General features: G+C 44.2%; 1 protein-coding gene across 1 annotated transcript in view; it reads left to right on the forward strand.

Annotated features, from left to right (window-relative positions):
• The first annotated feature begins 3,658 nt into the window (after nucleotides 1-3,658).
• Nucleotides 3,659-15,989, forward strand: part of RIPOR3 (RIPOR family member 3) — a 67,778-nt gene continuing 55,447 nt past the window's right edge. Inside the window, exon 1 of the mRNA XM_032804042.2 lies at nucleotides 3,659-3,838. The gene's annotated coding sequence lies outside the window, so the exon portion shown is untranslated. The remainder of the gene's footprint in view (nucleotides 3,839-15,989) is intronic.

A 15,989-nucleotide genomic window follows, 5' to 3' on the forward strand; every position in this document is an offset into this window, starting at 1 on the left:
AATATATTATATTGAATTGTACAGGGAATTCAAAAAGTATCCAGTAGAGGGCAATATGCACATTACTTGTGCATCTGATATTTTCAAGTAGATTTACTAGGATGAAATCATACATGTAATATATTCAGAAGTAATGTTAAACATATTTGGATTATGTGGGTAGTTGTTATGACCAATGTTAAATATAATTTTACTTTGTAATGATAGCATTAACCTACGTCTATAAAAACAATTGTTTCACAATACAATAACTAATCTTATAATTAAGATTGTTAGTAATGTATCCTCTTGTTGTTTAAATCATAAGGCAAGAAAGCTAATAGCTTTTTAAAAGACTACATAAAACCATGGATTATAAATTTGCTGTTCAGATCTGTGAAGATTTTATTTCTCAATATAATTTATAAATATACATCAAAGGTCATATCCCTTTTGAAACAAATGAATTTAAATGTGGGAATACACATTTTTACACTGAAATAACAGAACTTTTGCTATTTACTAACCACTTTGTAACCACAATAAATGTTCTCTTTCTCTCCATATGTATCTATATCTATCTCATACAAGACCAAAAGGACACAATCCCATTTTTCCCTGCAGGTCACTTTTAAGACACATTTAGTTTATGGGAGTTCAGCCATTGTTCCAGCTCCCTTGGGCTTTCAAAAGATATCCTGACCTTCCCTCTGCTCCAACTCATCCCTTTCCATATAGTCCAACTCCCAATAGATGACATGAGCATATAAAGCCTCCAATTCAAGTAGATACTTAAGCAAATTAAACTTTTCATGTGTTTAAGGTTCTGAATGTGCTTAACTACCTTCTTGGATCTGAAAGTCAAGGGCTGGTCTACACACAGTTTATGTACTTATTTAAATAATAAATCAACATAGGATACTCTCAGTCTGAAATAAGAGAGTCCATAGAACAGTTTGTACTGATGTAGCTAAATTGGTTTAGCAACTGAACTAATTAGAAAAGTTCAGTTAAGGTAATTGTCCAGCTGATAATGACAGATCACTGGTGAGGCTGGGAAGGTGCTCATGGACTGTTACTGCAGACATCCTGCATCTTTTTTCTTCTGAGAGATCTCTATACACGCCTTCCATACTCCTTGATGGGTGTTATGTGGCTTAGTTAATTAATATTTGTAAAGTGCTTTATGATCTTTGAAGGAAAAGTACTAACATTTATCACAACAGCAATCCTGAGATGTGTCAGGATTTAAATACTTCCCTTTGCTCACTATAAATATAATAAAAGTGCCAAAGATTAAATATTTGCTTTTTTTTATATGCATGAGAAAAATAAACATATGTTGCTTTTTAAAGTGAATTCCAAAAGAATGCACAATCAGCCAGCAACAATAGATTGTAACCTTGCATCCACTGTTTTCAAGAGCTACATTTTAGAACTCACTTTGAACCCAGTTACCTAATTAGCTGCTCAGAACATCAGTGTTCAATTTGGATAATCTGTAGCTGAGCATTTTATTAGGAGTTTGTGGAAAAGCAAAACGTGAACAAAACCATACAACAAATAGTCCAGAATGCAGTGAAAAATAATGAAAACCAATAACCAACACAAACACACCAGAGGAAGACACAACAAATGAAGATGAGTAAGTAGGCACTTGGAGATTGAAATCAATAGAGCTATTGCCACGTACACTAGCTGAGGGTCTGGTCCATGAAGTTAATATGAACAAGTTCCATGTTTAGGAGGAAATGACAGGCTCTCAGCAGAGATTGTTATCTCAACAAACAGTTATTGTATAGGGCTGACGTGCAGAGATTTATGTATGGAATCTTCTGTGAGGGCCAGATTTTGCCCTTGTTGGCAGAGGGCAGCAAGGGACTATGGTGTGCACATTGCAAGGCAGCATGTGGGCTGATTGCATGCATGTATTTGAAAGAAGAATTGGCATTAAGGGTGGTTATTTTGTTGTATTATTTTGAAGTGAGTGTGACTGATCATAAAAACTAACACACTGAGGGTAATCAAGAGGACAACTGTTAACAGAATTTCCAGTTTTCAGCAATCCGTCTTCCCCTATGTACTGGTGCCTCTATTTCTCTTGCTAGAAATTCTAAAGGAATACTAGTTATTATCACTATTTTGTTCCATGCCATCAGTTGCCTTTTGAATCATATCCAGGATTCCTGTCTTTATGTTCAAGATTTGGTACCATCTCCCCTTCTGCCTACATCTCAGCCCAAATATCTTTCTCCTACTTTCCATACCCCCTCAGCCCTTGAGCTCTTTTCTCAATCAGAACCTCCTACCTTTTTGCTTTCTCCTCCCACTCTTATTTCTATGGCTTCCCTCATGCATCTCCTTGTGCCTGAAGTGCCCTCCATATCCAACTTCACAAGAAGAACCACCCCTCTCCTCTTTCAGTTCCTTCCTCAAAACACACATCTCTCTGCCATAAAGACTGACATGAAGAAAGTATTAATCTTCTACCCCAGGGAAGCTGGTAAGAAAACAAATAACCCTGTCCCACTAGTTCTTTTTACTGGGCTTGTCCTCACTAGGTGCTTTGAGAGTCTTCCTTGGTGGATTTAAAAAAAAAAAAAAGATTTTAAAACTCTGGGGGACAGGATGAAACATCTCCTGTTTGTTCTGGATGGTGCTGAGCCCCACTAGCAGGGCTGAACAAATTAAGAAGGCCCAAACTTGGTAGGTACTGAGCACTCCCAGCTCCCATTGAAGGCAACTCAGTCACCTCACAGGACCAGGACTAGACTCCTGCAGTGACAGTGAGAGGCCTGGTACTTGGCTTCATTGTAAAAATTGTGCAGAAAACCAAGGTGAAAGCAAAACTGGGGCTCCAAAGCCTGGGTTGAGACTGGGAGGTGACCTACAAAGAGGGAAATATTGGTCTGTGTGTTTGGATCTGATGTTGATTGAAGGCCTGAAAAGGTTTTGTTAAAAAGAAAAGGCATGTGTTTGTGTGGGGGTGGTCTGGGGGGAAAGGGATTGGAAGGACACTGTTGGTATCCTATAAACCAGGCTTCTCACCGGGAAAAACTATGAAAGTGTGACATGGCAAAAGACAAGAGTGAAAACTGAGCAACAGCGGCCTGTCTGCAGAAGGAAAGGTGCCTGTTACTGACATTGGGTATCGGCAGTGGGGGCACCTGAACCTGCGCCAAACATGGGCTAGCTGCGAGGGTAGCCGAGGGCAGACCAGGTCCAGCACCTTTTCAGCCAGGGGAATTCACACGGAGGGAAAGGGGTGGAGTGGGCCCAGGAGCGGGGAAGAGCTTGAGACTAGGGGAAGAGGAGAAGGAGGTGGGAGAGGTAGTGGCTACGGATCAGGGCCGGAGCAAGGGGAAGAAAAGTTGGGAGAAGGCGGCCCCGGGGTGCGAAAGGCAGGGGCCAGAGGCGAAGGGCAGGTGGGAAGGAAAGGGGTGCGGACGGGCAGGGAGCGGGGAGTCCGCCAGGGGACAGCCTGTTTGCCATTAGCCTCCAGCACCGTGGGGATTGGTGGAGAGAGCGCTTGGGATGCTTCCTGATGAATAGCAGAGGGTTCGGGCCGTGACCGCAGGCTCAGCATGTGCTGGAGCCTCGCCGCACTTTCCCAGCCCCCCTGCCAGGATGGGGGGAGGGAGGGAAGGGGAGAGAGGCAGCGAACGGGACAGGGCGATCCGCATCCAGCAGCGCAACCAGCAGCCCGAAGCCGCGGCTTCCAGGAAGCGGAGAGGGGAGGTGGGGACAGGCAGCCGCGATAAGGCGGCGGCTATCGGGGCGCCAGCTGCGGAGCTGGGCAGCAGACGGCACACGCCCGGCGGAAGGTGCAGGGCCCGGCTCCCTCCCGCGCTGAAGGCAGGTAGGAGACACTGCGCCCAGGAGAAGGGACAGACCCTGCCGGACCCGAGCTCAGGTAGCCAGGGGGCCGCTCGGGGGGCAGAGGGGATGCGCTGCCCGCCGCCGATGCACCCGCCCCTGTGGGAAGGGGCTAGAGACACCGGGTGGGGGGGGGGGGGAGATGCTTCTGTGGGGAGGTTTCCAGCAGGGGTCGGTGCACCTGCAGGGGGTGTCCATGCTCCCAGGTAGGTAGCCACTCCGAGATGTGCAGGCACCGGGGGGGACAGTCACCAGCCACGCGCATGCATCTATCTGTAGGAGGGACACAGGCTCCGGGACTGCATATGCACCCCCGGGGGAAGCCCGAGAGGAGCCGGAGGAGGTGGATGACTGTCTGAAGCAGGTGGAAAAAGAGGGCAAAGGCACAGGACACTGGTTCTTCCACCGTGAATTTTGGATGTGTCATTGTCTGGGCTGGTTACATTGCAGCGACTCTTTTTTGACTGCATGGAGACTGTTTTGTTTGCTCATGTAGACTCAGGTTTTGGGTCTCAGGCCAGTTACATTTTGCCTTTGACAACGTTGCGATTCTCTGTAAAGAAAAGTTTCAATGAAGTTGGGCCATGTGGAAATTGCGCTGGTCATCAACTTAGGAAGCGCAGTGTTAACGAAAAAATAAAATTTTGTATTTGTGTTGGAGAGCGGATGGGATGGTGGTCGGAGAACAGGGCTGGCATTCAGCACTCCTGGGGTCCATTCTTGGCAACAGAACCAAGTCTTAATCCCTCTGTGCCTCAGTTTCCCCCGCTGTAACATGGGGATAATTATCAAACCGATTAATGAGACAATTATTCTATGTAATGCATTTACGAAAGGCTTTATGGGAATGAAAAGAGGATTATATAGAAGGATAACAAACAATGTAAAATTCACCTTGAGAGATATTTGATATTGAACATAGTGACGCATGTCCTAAAAACAGCTAGTTGACTATGGTGGCTAATGGAACGTGAATCTGAGAACACCTTACACACAAACCTAGCCTGGGTGTCACTATTGATTCTCCTCGTGCTATGCTGCCTCTGCTATTCATTTCACTTTGCTGAGTAAGTGACACATGCGCTGCATGCAGAGTAGAGAAGAGGCTGCACAAAACACACCAGGACTGGATAGACCTGATGTTAATGAATGGCAGGTCAAATCCCACTTGTTTGCCTAAGGGATGGGGAAGTGAGTCACTACAGATACACACACCCTGCATATGATGTGACATTGCACAACTGGCCTTGTATACGGTGGAGTCTTATGAAGCATGAAGCATCCAGCCAGCATACCGGATTGGGAGGATTAGTGGACTACCGTGGGATGACATCTCCAGTATCCCTAGTTTGTGCTCTGCCTTGGAATCAGTTTGTAGCAGAAGCAAAATACTAATATTTCTATGTGGATGACATAGAGCCAAGACGTGGGAATCACAGGCCAAACAATGGGACATGTCCTGGACTTCTCTATGAGTGAATGTAGAGAGGAGAGGATTCCTTTCCATCAAATTAGAGCCCTCTGTGTTCCCTAAAACTTCCCTCCACGGGGCAATGGTTAGTGGATCCTTGTAGCTGCTGTTCTAACAACTCTACCCCATTTCCCCCCTGAAATTTGTCCCTTTGCAAATGCAGGATCTAGTTTCCCAAAAAAGAACCTGGTAGATGTCGTCTTCTTTTTTGATTGTAAAGCAACTGCAAGATCCAGTCTACTTGGAGGGAAGGATGATGGATTACAGGAAATGTGTCCTGTAGACATGCTTGAAGGGTGAGAGGCTGAAGGTATGGAGAAGAAGGGCAGGATGGGGGTTCCCATCGTAGACGGTTGTGTGAAATAAGGCAAGGAGTTAAGTGTGAAAGAAGGACCCCAAAGACAGTTGTTAATTAGGAAGTTTGGGTTAAGCAAAGGAGAGGAGGATTGGAAGGAGAGAAGATATTTTATATATAAAAATGTCAAGAAATAGATATGTAATATTAACTTTAATAAACATTTTAAACTAATGTTTAAATTATCTGATACACAGGTTAAAAAAAGAGTTTCCATACATCTGGGCATAATGCTTAAATTATCCACAAGTACAAAGTTTGGTTTAAAAAGTCAGAAGGCCAAGAGGAAGTGAATAGGCAGAATGTAATCATCCAAACTGTAGTTTGCCCAGTACTAGATTTTGAATGATGACTGGCTGATGACAACCCAGTGTTACCCACAGAACAGCTCTTGCAAAAAGCATCACCAGACCTTTACTCATTACACATGCTCAGGATCCTGAGTTTAATTTTGATCTGAAGATGCACCTCCAACAGCACAACAGGGACATACAGAACCATTTTTGAAATCCCAATTTTATCCTCTTTTTCTAACTTTTCCATTTCTGCTGCCAGTTTGTTTTCTCCAAGCACTAATATTTAAACCAATATGTCTACAAAGACAGAATGCTTGTAGCCATGATTTCTGTCTAGTACGGCTGCAGGGGAAAATTGATATTCAGCCAGTCAATGAATTTGATCATTAGTGATGGAGAGAACTCTGTGATGATTTTGTTTACTTCCTCATTGATGCTGGAAATGCTATAATCATAGTGTACAGATTCAGTTTATCTTTTAATTGAGCAAGAAGTAAGTTCAGCTGTTTCAGGTTAGATGATAAAATCTGTTTCACGGGGCTTGGTGGGAGGGTCTGGGTATGAGGGGTCTGGATGGATGGGGGAGCAGCTCCCTGCACAGGGATTCCTTCCCCTGCAGCTGAGGAGCGATGGGTGCAGGAAGCAGGGAGGGGGGAGTTTGCAGAGCTTCCTGCAGCTGGGGGAGAAATCTGGGGGTGGGTCTGACCTGGCCCTGGATGCCATACAGGGGAAGGGGAAGTTCCGTCCTCCCCTGACCAGCGCTGACTAGCAGCTGAGCCCAGCACTGTGTAGGAGCACCAGCCAGGTCTTCCCCAGTCCTGCCCCCTGCCCCACAGTGATTTACCTCTCTGCCAGCTGCCCAGGTCACCCAAAACATACTGCTGGGGAATGTTGTATGATTGCTCTTATGGTTTCCCCTTGTTTCCCCATCAAAAAGTCATTTTTCTGCGAGGAAGCAAAGAAATCTGTGGGGACATAAATTCTGCACATGCGTAGTGGCGCAGAGTTCCCCCGGGAGTAGAGCTTATATCTGTGATCAGGAAGAGATCTTTGTTTCTCTCAACTGTGAAATAACATGAGAATTTCTCACACACTAAGCAGAAATGGTGATAACTAAACACTGTTCATTTTGTTTAAAAATACAGTCCCAAAGGTTTCTTTCTCCCTCCCTCTCACCCTCCAAACGATGCCAGGGACACTTTCAGGCTTGTTGTTTACAGTGAAGCATGAGAATCAATTAGCAAATATTCTGTGTTGTTGTGGAGGCAAAAGAGGGTATGTGATCACATGTGTCTGCAGAGCTATCTGTGCTTCACATTCTTGCAGACAACAAACAACAACATAGCTCACTTCTTCCAAGATAGTTAACATTCTGGCCCAGAGTTACAGTACCAGATGTGTTGCCACAGAAACAATTTAAAGGGAGAAGGACCTTCAAGTGAATAGTCTTTCTATATATAGCGGTAAATATAAAAGTTATATACATATTTCAGAGCCGGTAGGGTTTTGTTTGTTTGTTTGTTTGTTTTTTTGTATATGTTTATATGTGAGACAGAAAGAGTAGGAGGGGATTGTACTTTTGCTTTCCTACATCTGTTAGCATTTTAAGATTCTCCATATAGGACTGGAAATTGAAGAATACTCTATTAGGGACATGATTTATGCACCTCAGAGACATTTTTATTAAATCCTGACTGGATTTTATAATTTTTTTTTCCTTGAAAAGCTGTGCATTTTGCTAGCTGATTTATTTAGCCCCATTTGCAACGTGCTTTGGAAGTAATTTCAAATAACAATTGTTTCTTTGAAAGTAAGGAAGAGTATCTGACTACATAGAACTAGACCAGATTTTGATGCTGACAATTACTAGGATATTCCAAACTACAACAGTTGACATGTTAATGAAAAGAGGAAATCGAACTGGGAAATAACTTTGTTTTATCTCACATAGGAAGGCTTGGTATATATGTAACTGAGGCCAGGTAACAGTTGCAGCATGAGAAGGATCAGGAGTATGAAAATAGTGTTGGAGGCAGATGTGTTCGAGCATCTCTGTGGCACTGGATAGCTGCCACAGGCAACATGCCCTCCTCTCTATTTCCTCAAACTCATATTGCAGAATGTGACACAGAATACTTAACTCCCACTGCATGGCTTTTGCGTGCCACAAAACGGGTATACGCTTCCAGGAATGGCACACACTGCTTGGGGTAGCACAGCAAGGAAAATAGCCAGGAAGGCCAAATTTACATTAGAAAAGATTTGCTGATATAGCTGTGTCAGCAAGCCATGATAAATGTAGACATAGCTTATATTGGCAAAAAAAAGTGCTTTTGCAGGTATAGTTTATATATGGTATAGCTCATACTGGTTTCCTGAATGAAATAAACTATATCAGCAAAAACACTTATATGGCAGTCTGCAGTAGGGCTTTTGCTGATATAGAAATGTCATAAAAAAAAAAATCACATCCCTAACTGATGTTACTATACTGGCAAAAGTTTCTAGTCCTGTAGGCCTGGCCAAAGAGTCTGGAAAGAATGTAAACAGGCCAAGCTCCACAAAACATGGCTTTTGTTTTCACATTTCTTTGTCATTCTTGCCATTGAAAGGCCTTGCTCCTTGCCAGCTTTGCAACCCTATTATCCCCACACTGAAGAAGGCAACATCAGTGCTTTCCCCACTGAAAGCATGAGTGAAATCCTTGCCCCATTGATGTTAATGGCAAAACTCCCATTGACCTCAGTAGGGCAAGAATTTCACACTGTGCACTTTTGGTGATAGGACCTCACCTTCTTTGTGTCTGGAAGATATTAGCCTAGAAGCCTTAAACTGAGAATGGTTTATCTCATTTAACAATTACTCTTCCCCCACTCCTAAAATTTAAAATCTGAATTTACTTTGCTATTATAAACATATCCCTCAGACAGCTCTATACCTCTTAAATATCAGACATTTTAGTCCCCAGGTTACCTGATTAGACACAATTCTGGTTTTCCCTCACTTTTGTTGTTGAAAATTATTTATGTCAGAAATAAGGAATCAGGAAACAAAAATTGTACTCAGACTTATTTATGCTTATGGATAGAATCCTGCATCATTTTAAGTTTCCTGCATGGATAATTTTTTTTGGATCTGTCATTTTTGGGACTGTTACATACAGTATCACACATTTAGGCCTAGCCAAATTGAAAGACTGGTATATTACCATGCGTGATCAGCTATAAAGATAAGAAACTGGTCACTACCCTTCATTCCTTATTCAGATAAAAATTCCATTGACTTCTGGGGGAGTTTTAGGTGTGCAGAGAATTTGGATTTGGGCTCACAGTTGGTATCTGCAAGGTAGAAATGAGTTTGGGGTACAAAATTTGGGTCTAAATCCAGATCTATAGTTCTCCATAAATCCAGAGATGTTGGGATTTAGAGCTAGTCATGACATTAGCAAACAGATCCAAACTTCCCACTAATTTGTTCATATCTCTTTCATTTGGGCCCTTCAGTAGATGGGATATGTCTTTGTGTATGTGTAGCGCATCCTCACTCAGACACTATAATTAAATCTTTCTACTGAAAAATTTCTATTTCAGGTGGTCATAATTTTCTCAGAAATTGTCCTTTGGGTCTGAAATTTCCTGTGGTTGTTTTCAACCCAAAATATAATATGTTTGGAAAATTAGAACAATGTCAGCTCAGTTACTTTTTGAGTTATTCAAATACATTTTAAAAAATGCATGTTATCCATTTGCATGTTTTCTATATTTTTCTTTGAATTCACATAACTTTTTGTTTTTAGGATTTAAGTTGTAATGCACTTGAAATACACTCCCCCGCCCCATATGCTTACCCATCCATTCCCCAACACCAGGGCTGGACAGATAAACCAAAGAAGGGAGCAGCTGAAAGAGCTCAGCGTGCTAAAGGATTTTCATTTAGTGCTCTAGTGATAACATGAATAGGTTTACATTTCCATCACTGCAGGCAAAATACAATTTAAATAACCTTTAGTTATGTGTGCTCAAGATTTCTGCAATATTTATATTCTATAATTGAAATAGCACGAAAAAGGGCAAAAAAGTTCAGAGTCACTCCAAATTGTAAGAAAGGATTTGTTTTATGAAATTTGCAGAGTTAAAATGAGAGACCAATATTTCTGAAAGATTTAGCACACAATGGTGTGGAAAATGCACATAATGCTGTATGAGCAATTACCACTATTGTGTGAACAAATTGGGTAATTATGTGTGCAAATGTGGTTAAGACCTGGCCTACAGACAAAGTTTCACTGGTTTAAGTAAAGGTGTAAAGTTAATGCAACTTTGTGTCTGGACACTGTTACATTGCTTTAAACTTCATTGGTTTAGCTTGTTCCTTTGCTTTATTACAAGTGAAAGGTAAACCAATATATAAGTTTAAACCCAGTTTAAACCGATGTAAGAACATCCACACACACAGTTGCACCAGATTAACTGCATTGCTTTAATATCAGACCGGAGGCCTGATCTACACCTAAAAATGAGATTGACTTAACTACATCTGTCAAGACTGTGAAAATTTTTTCACCCTGTATGATGCAGTGAGATTGACCTAACCTCCACTATAGACCCAGCTAGCTCAATGGAAGAATTTTTCAGTTGACATAGCTACTGCCTCTCATGGAGAGGTGGACGTACTACCATAGGTGCCAACTTTCCCCGGCTTCGGTGAGTGCTTGCTCCTCCCCCACCCCAACTCCACCTCTTCCTTGCGCCTGCCCTGCCCCCATTCCAACTCCTTCCACAAAGTCTCCGCCCCCTCCCTGACCCTATTGGACCCCTTCCCCAAATCTCTGCCCCAGCCCCACCACTTTCCCAAGCGCGCTGCATTCTCCCTCCTCCCTCCCAGCACTTGCTGTGTGAAACAGCTGTTTCATGGCAGCAAGCACCAGGGAGCTAGGGGGAAAATGCGTGCATGTGGCGCACTCAGGAGGTGGAGCAGAGGCAAGCTGGGGCAGGGCAGGAAGCTGCCGGTGGGTGCAGAGCACCCATCAATTTTTCTCCATGGGTACTCCAGCCCCGGATCACCCACGGAGTTGATGCCTATGCATACTACAACAATGGAAGAACTCCTCACGTGGCTGTAGTAAGTATCTATGCTACAGTGCTACAGCATTTCAGCTGTGCTTCTATAGTGTTTCTAGTGTAGACGTGCCCTAAGCTATATGGATATAGGTACTTTTATACCTGTATAACACTGGGAGCAGGAGCTGTAATGTGCAGGGCTCTGACACCTTTCAAAACTACACTTGTATTGTTAAAGAAACAAAACTTTCTACTGTAGACAAGGTCTAAGAATGGATTCTTAGAAAGCCAAACAATGACCATACTGTGAATAACTGTTGGTTGCAGTGAGAGTTTTGAGTGCTGAAAGGAGTTAAGAATTGGGTTTATAGATTGTGAAGGGCTTGGGACAAAGATGCTATCAACTGTGTGCACAAAATTCAAGGCCATTTTGAAGTACGTTCCCTTAATAGTGTATGCTGATGATACCCATAGTAGTTCAAAGTACATTAAAAATAGTTTCAGTTTTTTAAATAAAATGTTTTAAGTGGTTTGATCCTAGTTGGTTCCACTGCTGAAAACACTGTATCCATTTGCTGGCAACTTCTGTCCAGCACTACCAGTTATGTTCCTTCCGTCTCTGTAACTTGTGCTTCTCTCTTGTCCTTAGACTCTTCTTAAATTGGGTCTTGGGTGATTTATACAGATAAAATCATTAGAAGAGTCTGACACCACTATGAACTTTCTATCTCTGACAGTCACCTTGCCACTGGTAGTCACTGATAAGCAGAAGAGTATGTGCTGGCTGATGAGGCACTATACAGCCAATTCCTTGCTTCCAGTCCAGTTTCCTGTCACAGTGGTTAATGACCCCAAGAAAACTAATTCTTTCTCCAGTTTACTAGGAATTTTTTTAAATGATAGTTTATGAGGCAGTTACCATTTCTTTGCTTCTTAATTGGAAATTGTGCCCTATATTGCTTCTCTTTGATATATAAAGAAGTCCCAAAAAGTTTTTTTAATTAAGTGTTATTTTCCTTTTGTTTTATAACTTTGGAAATATCAGGCACATCAAATCTTGTGTTTCTTGTTTTTATTAGAGGATTCCTTTGAGCACCAGAGAAATAGCATGTGGAACTTTTCTCAGCGCTTACCTGAATATGCAAAGGGTATTGAATCTTTCACAAGGAGATCTTTTCTCCCAACTGTGTGTCAGATGTTTGAGTGAAATAGATATTAACAAAAACAAAAACCCTGCAAAGAATTATAAAAAGACTGACCCCTCACAACTGCTCAGATTTTACTCTTTTGAAGTCTGTAATGTCCTTCCAGAACTAACAGACTAGACCAGACTTGAATTTCTAGTTAAAAATAAAGAACAGAATAAAAACATATTAAAAACAAATCTTTCAGGTCCCTTTACTTCAAAAAGAAAGACACACAATTTTTAAAATAACTTTTTACCTGACTACTGGCCAAACCCAATTCCATTCCTTGCCTCCTGATAGATAATCCTTTAGCAGCTGCTTCCCAAGTCACCATGATTTAAGATCTTGTTAAGTGTACAGCAACTCCCCACTTAACATGCTCACTTAATGTTTTTTTGATCTTACGTCCCTGCTCAATTACAGAACATGCTCCATTTAAAGTTGTGCAATGCTTTGCTATAACATCATTTGGCTGTCTGCTTTGTCCACAGATGGCAGCCCCCATCAGCTCCCCTATGCCCCCCGCCGTACCTCCCGCCCGCCAGCAGACCCCGCAGATCAGCGCCTTTCCCCTCCTCCTCCCACCAACTGCCTGCGGCAATCAGCTGGCTTGCTGTGTTCAGGAGGGAGAAGGGAGGAGAGAGGACTCAGCACGCAGGCTCCCCCTCCCTCCCCTGCCACCCAAACACCGCAAGCCAGCTGATTGCCGTGGGAGGAGGCAGGGGATGGAGGGGGGTGCCTGCGCGCTGAGTCCTTGTTCCTCCCCCCTCCCTCCTGCCCCCTGTATGTAGCAAACCAGCTGATTCCTGCGGGCAGGAGGGATGGGGGAGAAGTGAGGATGTGGCGCATCTTCCCCCTCCCTCCCCTGCCTCCTGCCCATGGCAATCAGCAGGCTTGCCGTGTTCAGGATGCAGGGAGGGAGGGAGAGCCTGCGTGCCGTGTCCTGCGTACCGTGGCATGTGGAGTAAAGAGGGAGAAGGGGGGGAAGAAGAGGCAGGTTAAGGGTGGGGGCTTGGGGGAAGAGGTGGCGTGGGCGGGCTGAGGGTTGAGCCCCCTGCCCCTGGTGCTTGCAGAGTAGGAGAAGCTGCTGCTTCTGCTGCACAACGTGCTTCTCCTAGCCTACAGCACCTTCAGCCTCCTTGCCTGCTTCATTGTCTCCAGTGCCAGTGGGCTGTGCCTGTGTGGGGTAAGGAGGGGGCACCGCCCAACTATTGTACTGTACTGTATGGCAAAAAAAAAATTCCCTGGAACTTAAACCCCCCCATTTAAACTCATTCTTATGGGGAAATTGGATTCGCTTAACATCGTTTCACTTAAAGTCGCATTTTTTAGGAATATAGCTACAACGTTAAGTAAGGAGTTATTGTATAACCTTTAATATATAATTAATTGTATTTCATTTTGTGTGGATTGTTTGCAATTAAGCATTCTTTCAAGTTGGCCTTGTTTAGCGACATCCATCACAAAAATACGCTCTTGGGTAAGGAGTAGAAAAAGGATCTGAGCCAACCCATGTTTATTTTTATTATTAATCATTTATATTATGGTAGCTCCTAGATGCCCCAGTCCAAAACCAGGGCCCCATTGTGCCAGACTCTGTTCCTTTCCCATCCTCCTCCTCCTTCACCCTCACAAAGCTGTATGTTTCTTTTGCTGTTGTTACATTCTAATGGAGCAGGCAATATTTCTTGTCAAAGTCAGTCTCAGTCTGTAGTATTAGTGAACAGGTCAATAAGAAATTTATAAAGGCAGATCCTGGATGGATTTTAGGCAGGCTTTAAACTATGAATCTGAGGGAAAATGGTGATGCATCTTTTCTATAGAAGCCCATAACTAATGCATTTTTCCAATGTGCAAGCCAAATTATGATTACAGAGATCTTCATTGAAGTTATGGCAGAGCTCCCAGTGACTTCGATGAGAGCAAAACTGGGCAGACTGGTAGTGATCCTGGAAACCTTACCTGTTGCTATATTAGAAGCAGAAAATACTTTATATTTTAAGACCCAACTGATGCACATGTAAGGGGACTGTTATCCCTTTACTAACATTCAGTGGGGGTATTTTGGTTGGCTAGCTCCCAGTACTAAAAGGGGAAGAGTCAATGGGAAATCAGGCCCCTGAGACTGACAGTCCCCAGGGGCAATGGGGAGAGACCCACACTCCAGGTCAGCCTGATTGACAGGCCGGGCAGGCTAATCAAGGAGTCGGGGACAGGTCCAGTCCTCAGTGTGAGCTGGAATTGCCTGGGTGAGACAGAGTGCGGCCAAGCTAATCAGTGAGCAGGGGCCCAAGCTAAGCTGCTGGGAGCAGAGCTGCAGCCCCAAAACCAGAGCACAGCCCAGAGAGAGCAGACCTGCCCTGGGAGGAGAGCTGCAGCAACCAGAGCTAGAGGGTCCAGAAAAGCAGCCCAGGGAGAAGGTCAGAGCTGGGAGCAGAGTCACAGAAGTAGCCTGCAGAGTAGATCTGTCCTGGGAGCAGAGCTGCAGGAACCAGAGCCAGAGGGCCCAGAGATGCAGCCCAGGGAGCTGGAGGCAGAGCAGCAGCAGCAGCTGTGCTGAGGCAAGTGAAGCTGGGGCTGAAGCAGTCCGGAGCTGCGTATGGTGAGCAGCTGGAGAGAGTGATGGGGACCCTGGGCAGTGGACCCAGCACAGGGAGATGACTCAGCCAAGAGGCTGTGCAGGCCAGACTTGGAGGGGGATCGTAACCCTGACAGGGTGGGAGCAACGCTGGGAAGAATGGTCCTGCCACCTAGAGCCTGAGAGCGTGTGGCCACCGTCAGAGCAAGTGTCCAACCCGCAGCATCCCTGCAACACAGCCAGAGCCTGAGAAGGAGGCCTGGGACCTACAAGAAACAGACTGAGCTGCCCTGACATTCAGAGACACTGTTTGTGATGTTCCCTGCCACAGAGCGGGATGATTTGTTTCCTTTAACCTTTCCCTTTTTCCTTATTCCTTTTTAAACTAATTGTTAATTAAATAAACTGTATTGCTTTAAATCATATGCAATGATCAGTGGGTCAGGAAAGCATCCAGTGCAGAAGAGTACCCCAGAGACGGGACACCCTAGCCCCTGACCTAGGTGACCACAGCAAGGTTGGGGATCGAGCTCCCCAGGAATCCTGGGCCCAGCATGGTTGGGGTTAAAAGGACTCTGCCAGACAGGAGAATGGAAGGGGAATCCTCTGGGTAAAGGAAGTGGGAGCGAGGACTCAGATCCTTCCGCTAGCCCACTTCACCGGGGTAGTGCAGAAGCCAGGAAAGTTCCCCACAATAGCAGGACCATTCCCCCCACTTACACACAGAAGTAGTTTAAAGAATTTTACGTTTGGCTAGATTTCTATAGCCAGTCAGAGTTTTAGTTGCATTTGACCCTAGATGATATGCTTTGAAAAATAGGCTTTAGAGTCCTTGTTTTGCCTGCTAAATGCAAACCAGATGCAGGGCCAGATCCTCACCTGGTATAAATCAGTATAGCTTCATTGACTTCAATAAGGCTATGCCAGTTTCATCAGCTGAGGATCTGGCTTACTGAAGTGATATTCTCCATACAAGACCAAGCCTGGCTTCCCTTATTTACATGAAATATGCCAATGGGATACATTTGTAAATTACATAAGAACAGCCATACCGGGTCAGACCAAAGGTCCATCTAGCCCAGTATCTGTCTACCGACAGTGGCCAATGCCAGGTGCCCCAGAGGGAGTGAAGCTAACAGGCAATGATCAAGTGATCTCTCTCCTGCCATCCATCTCCATCCTCTGAT

The sequence above is a fragment of the Chelonoidis abingdonii genome, chromosome 14 (genome assembly GCF_003597395.2).
Source record: "Chelonoidis abingdonii isolate Lonesome George chromosome 14, CheloAbing_2.0, whole genome shotgun sequence".
NCBI lineage: Eukaryota > Metazoa > Chordata > Testudines > Testudinidae > Chelonoidis > Chelonoidis abingdonii.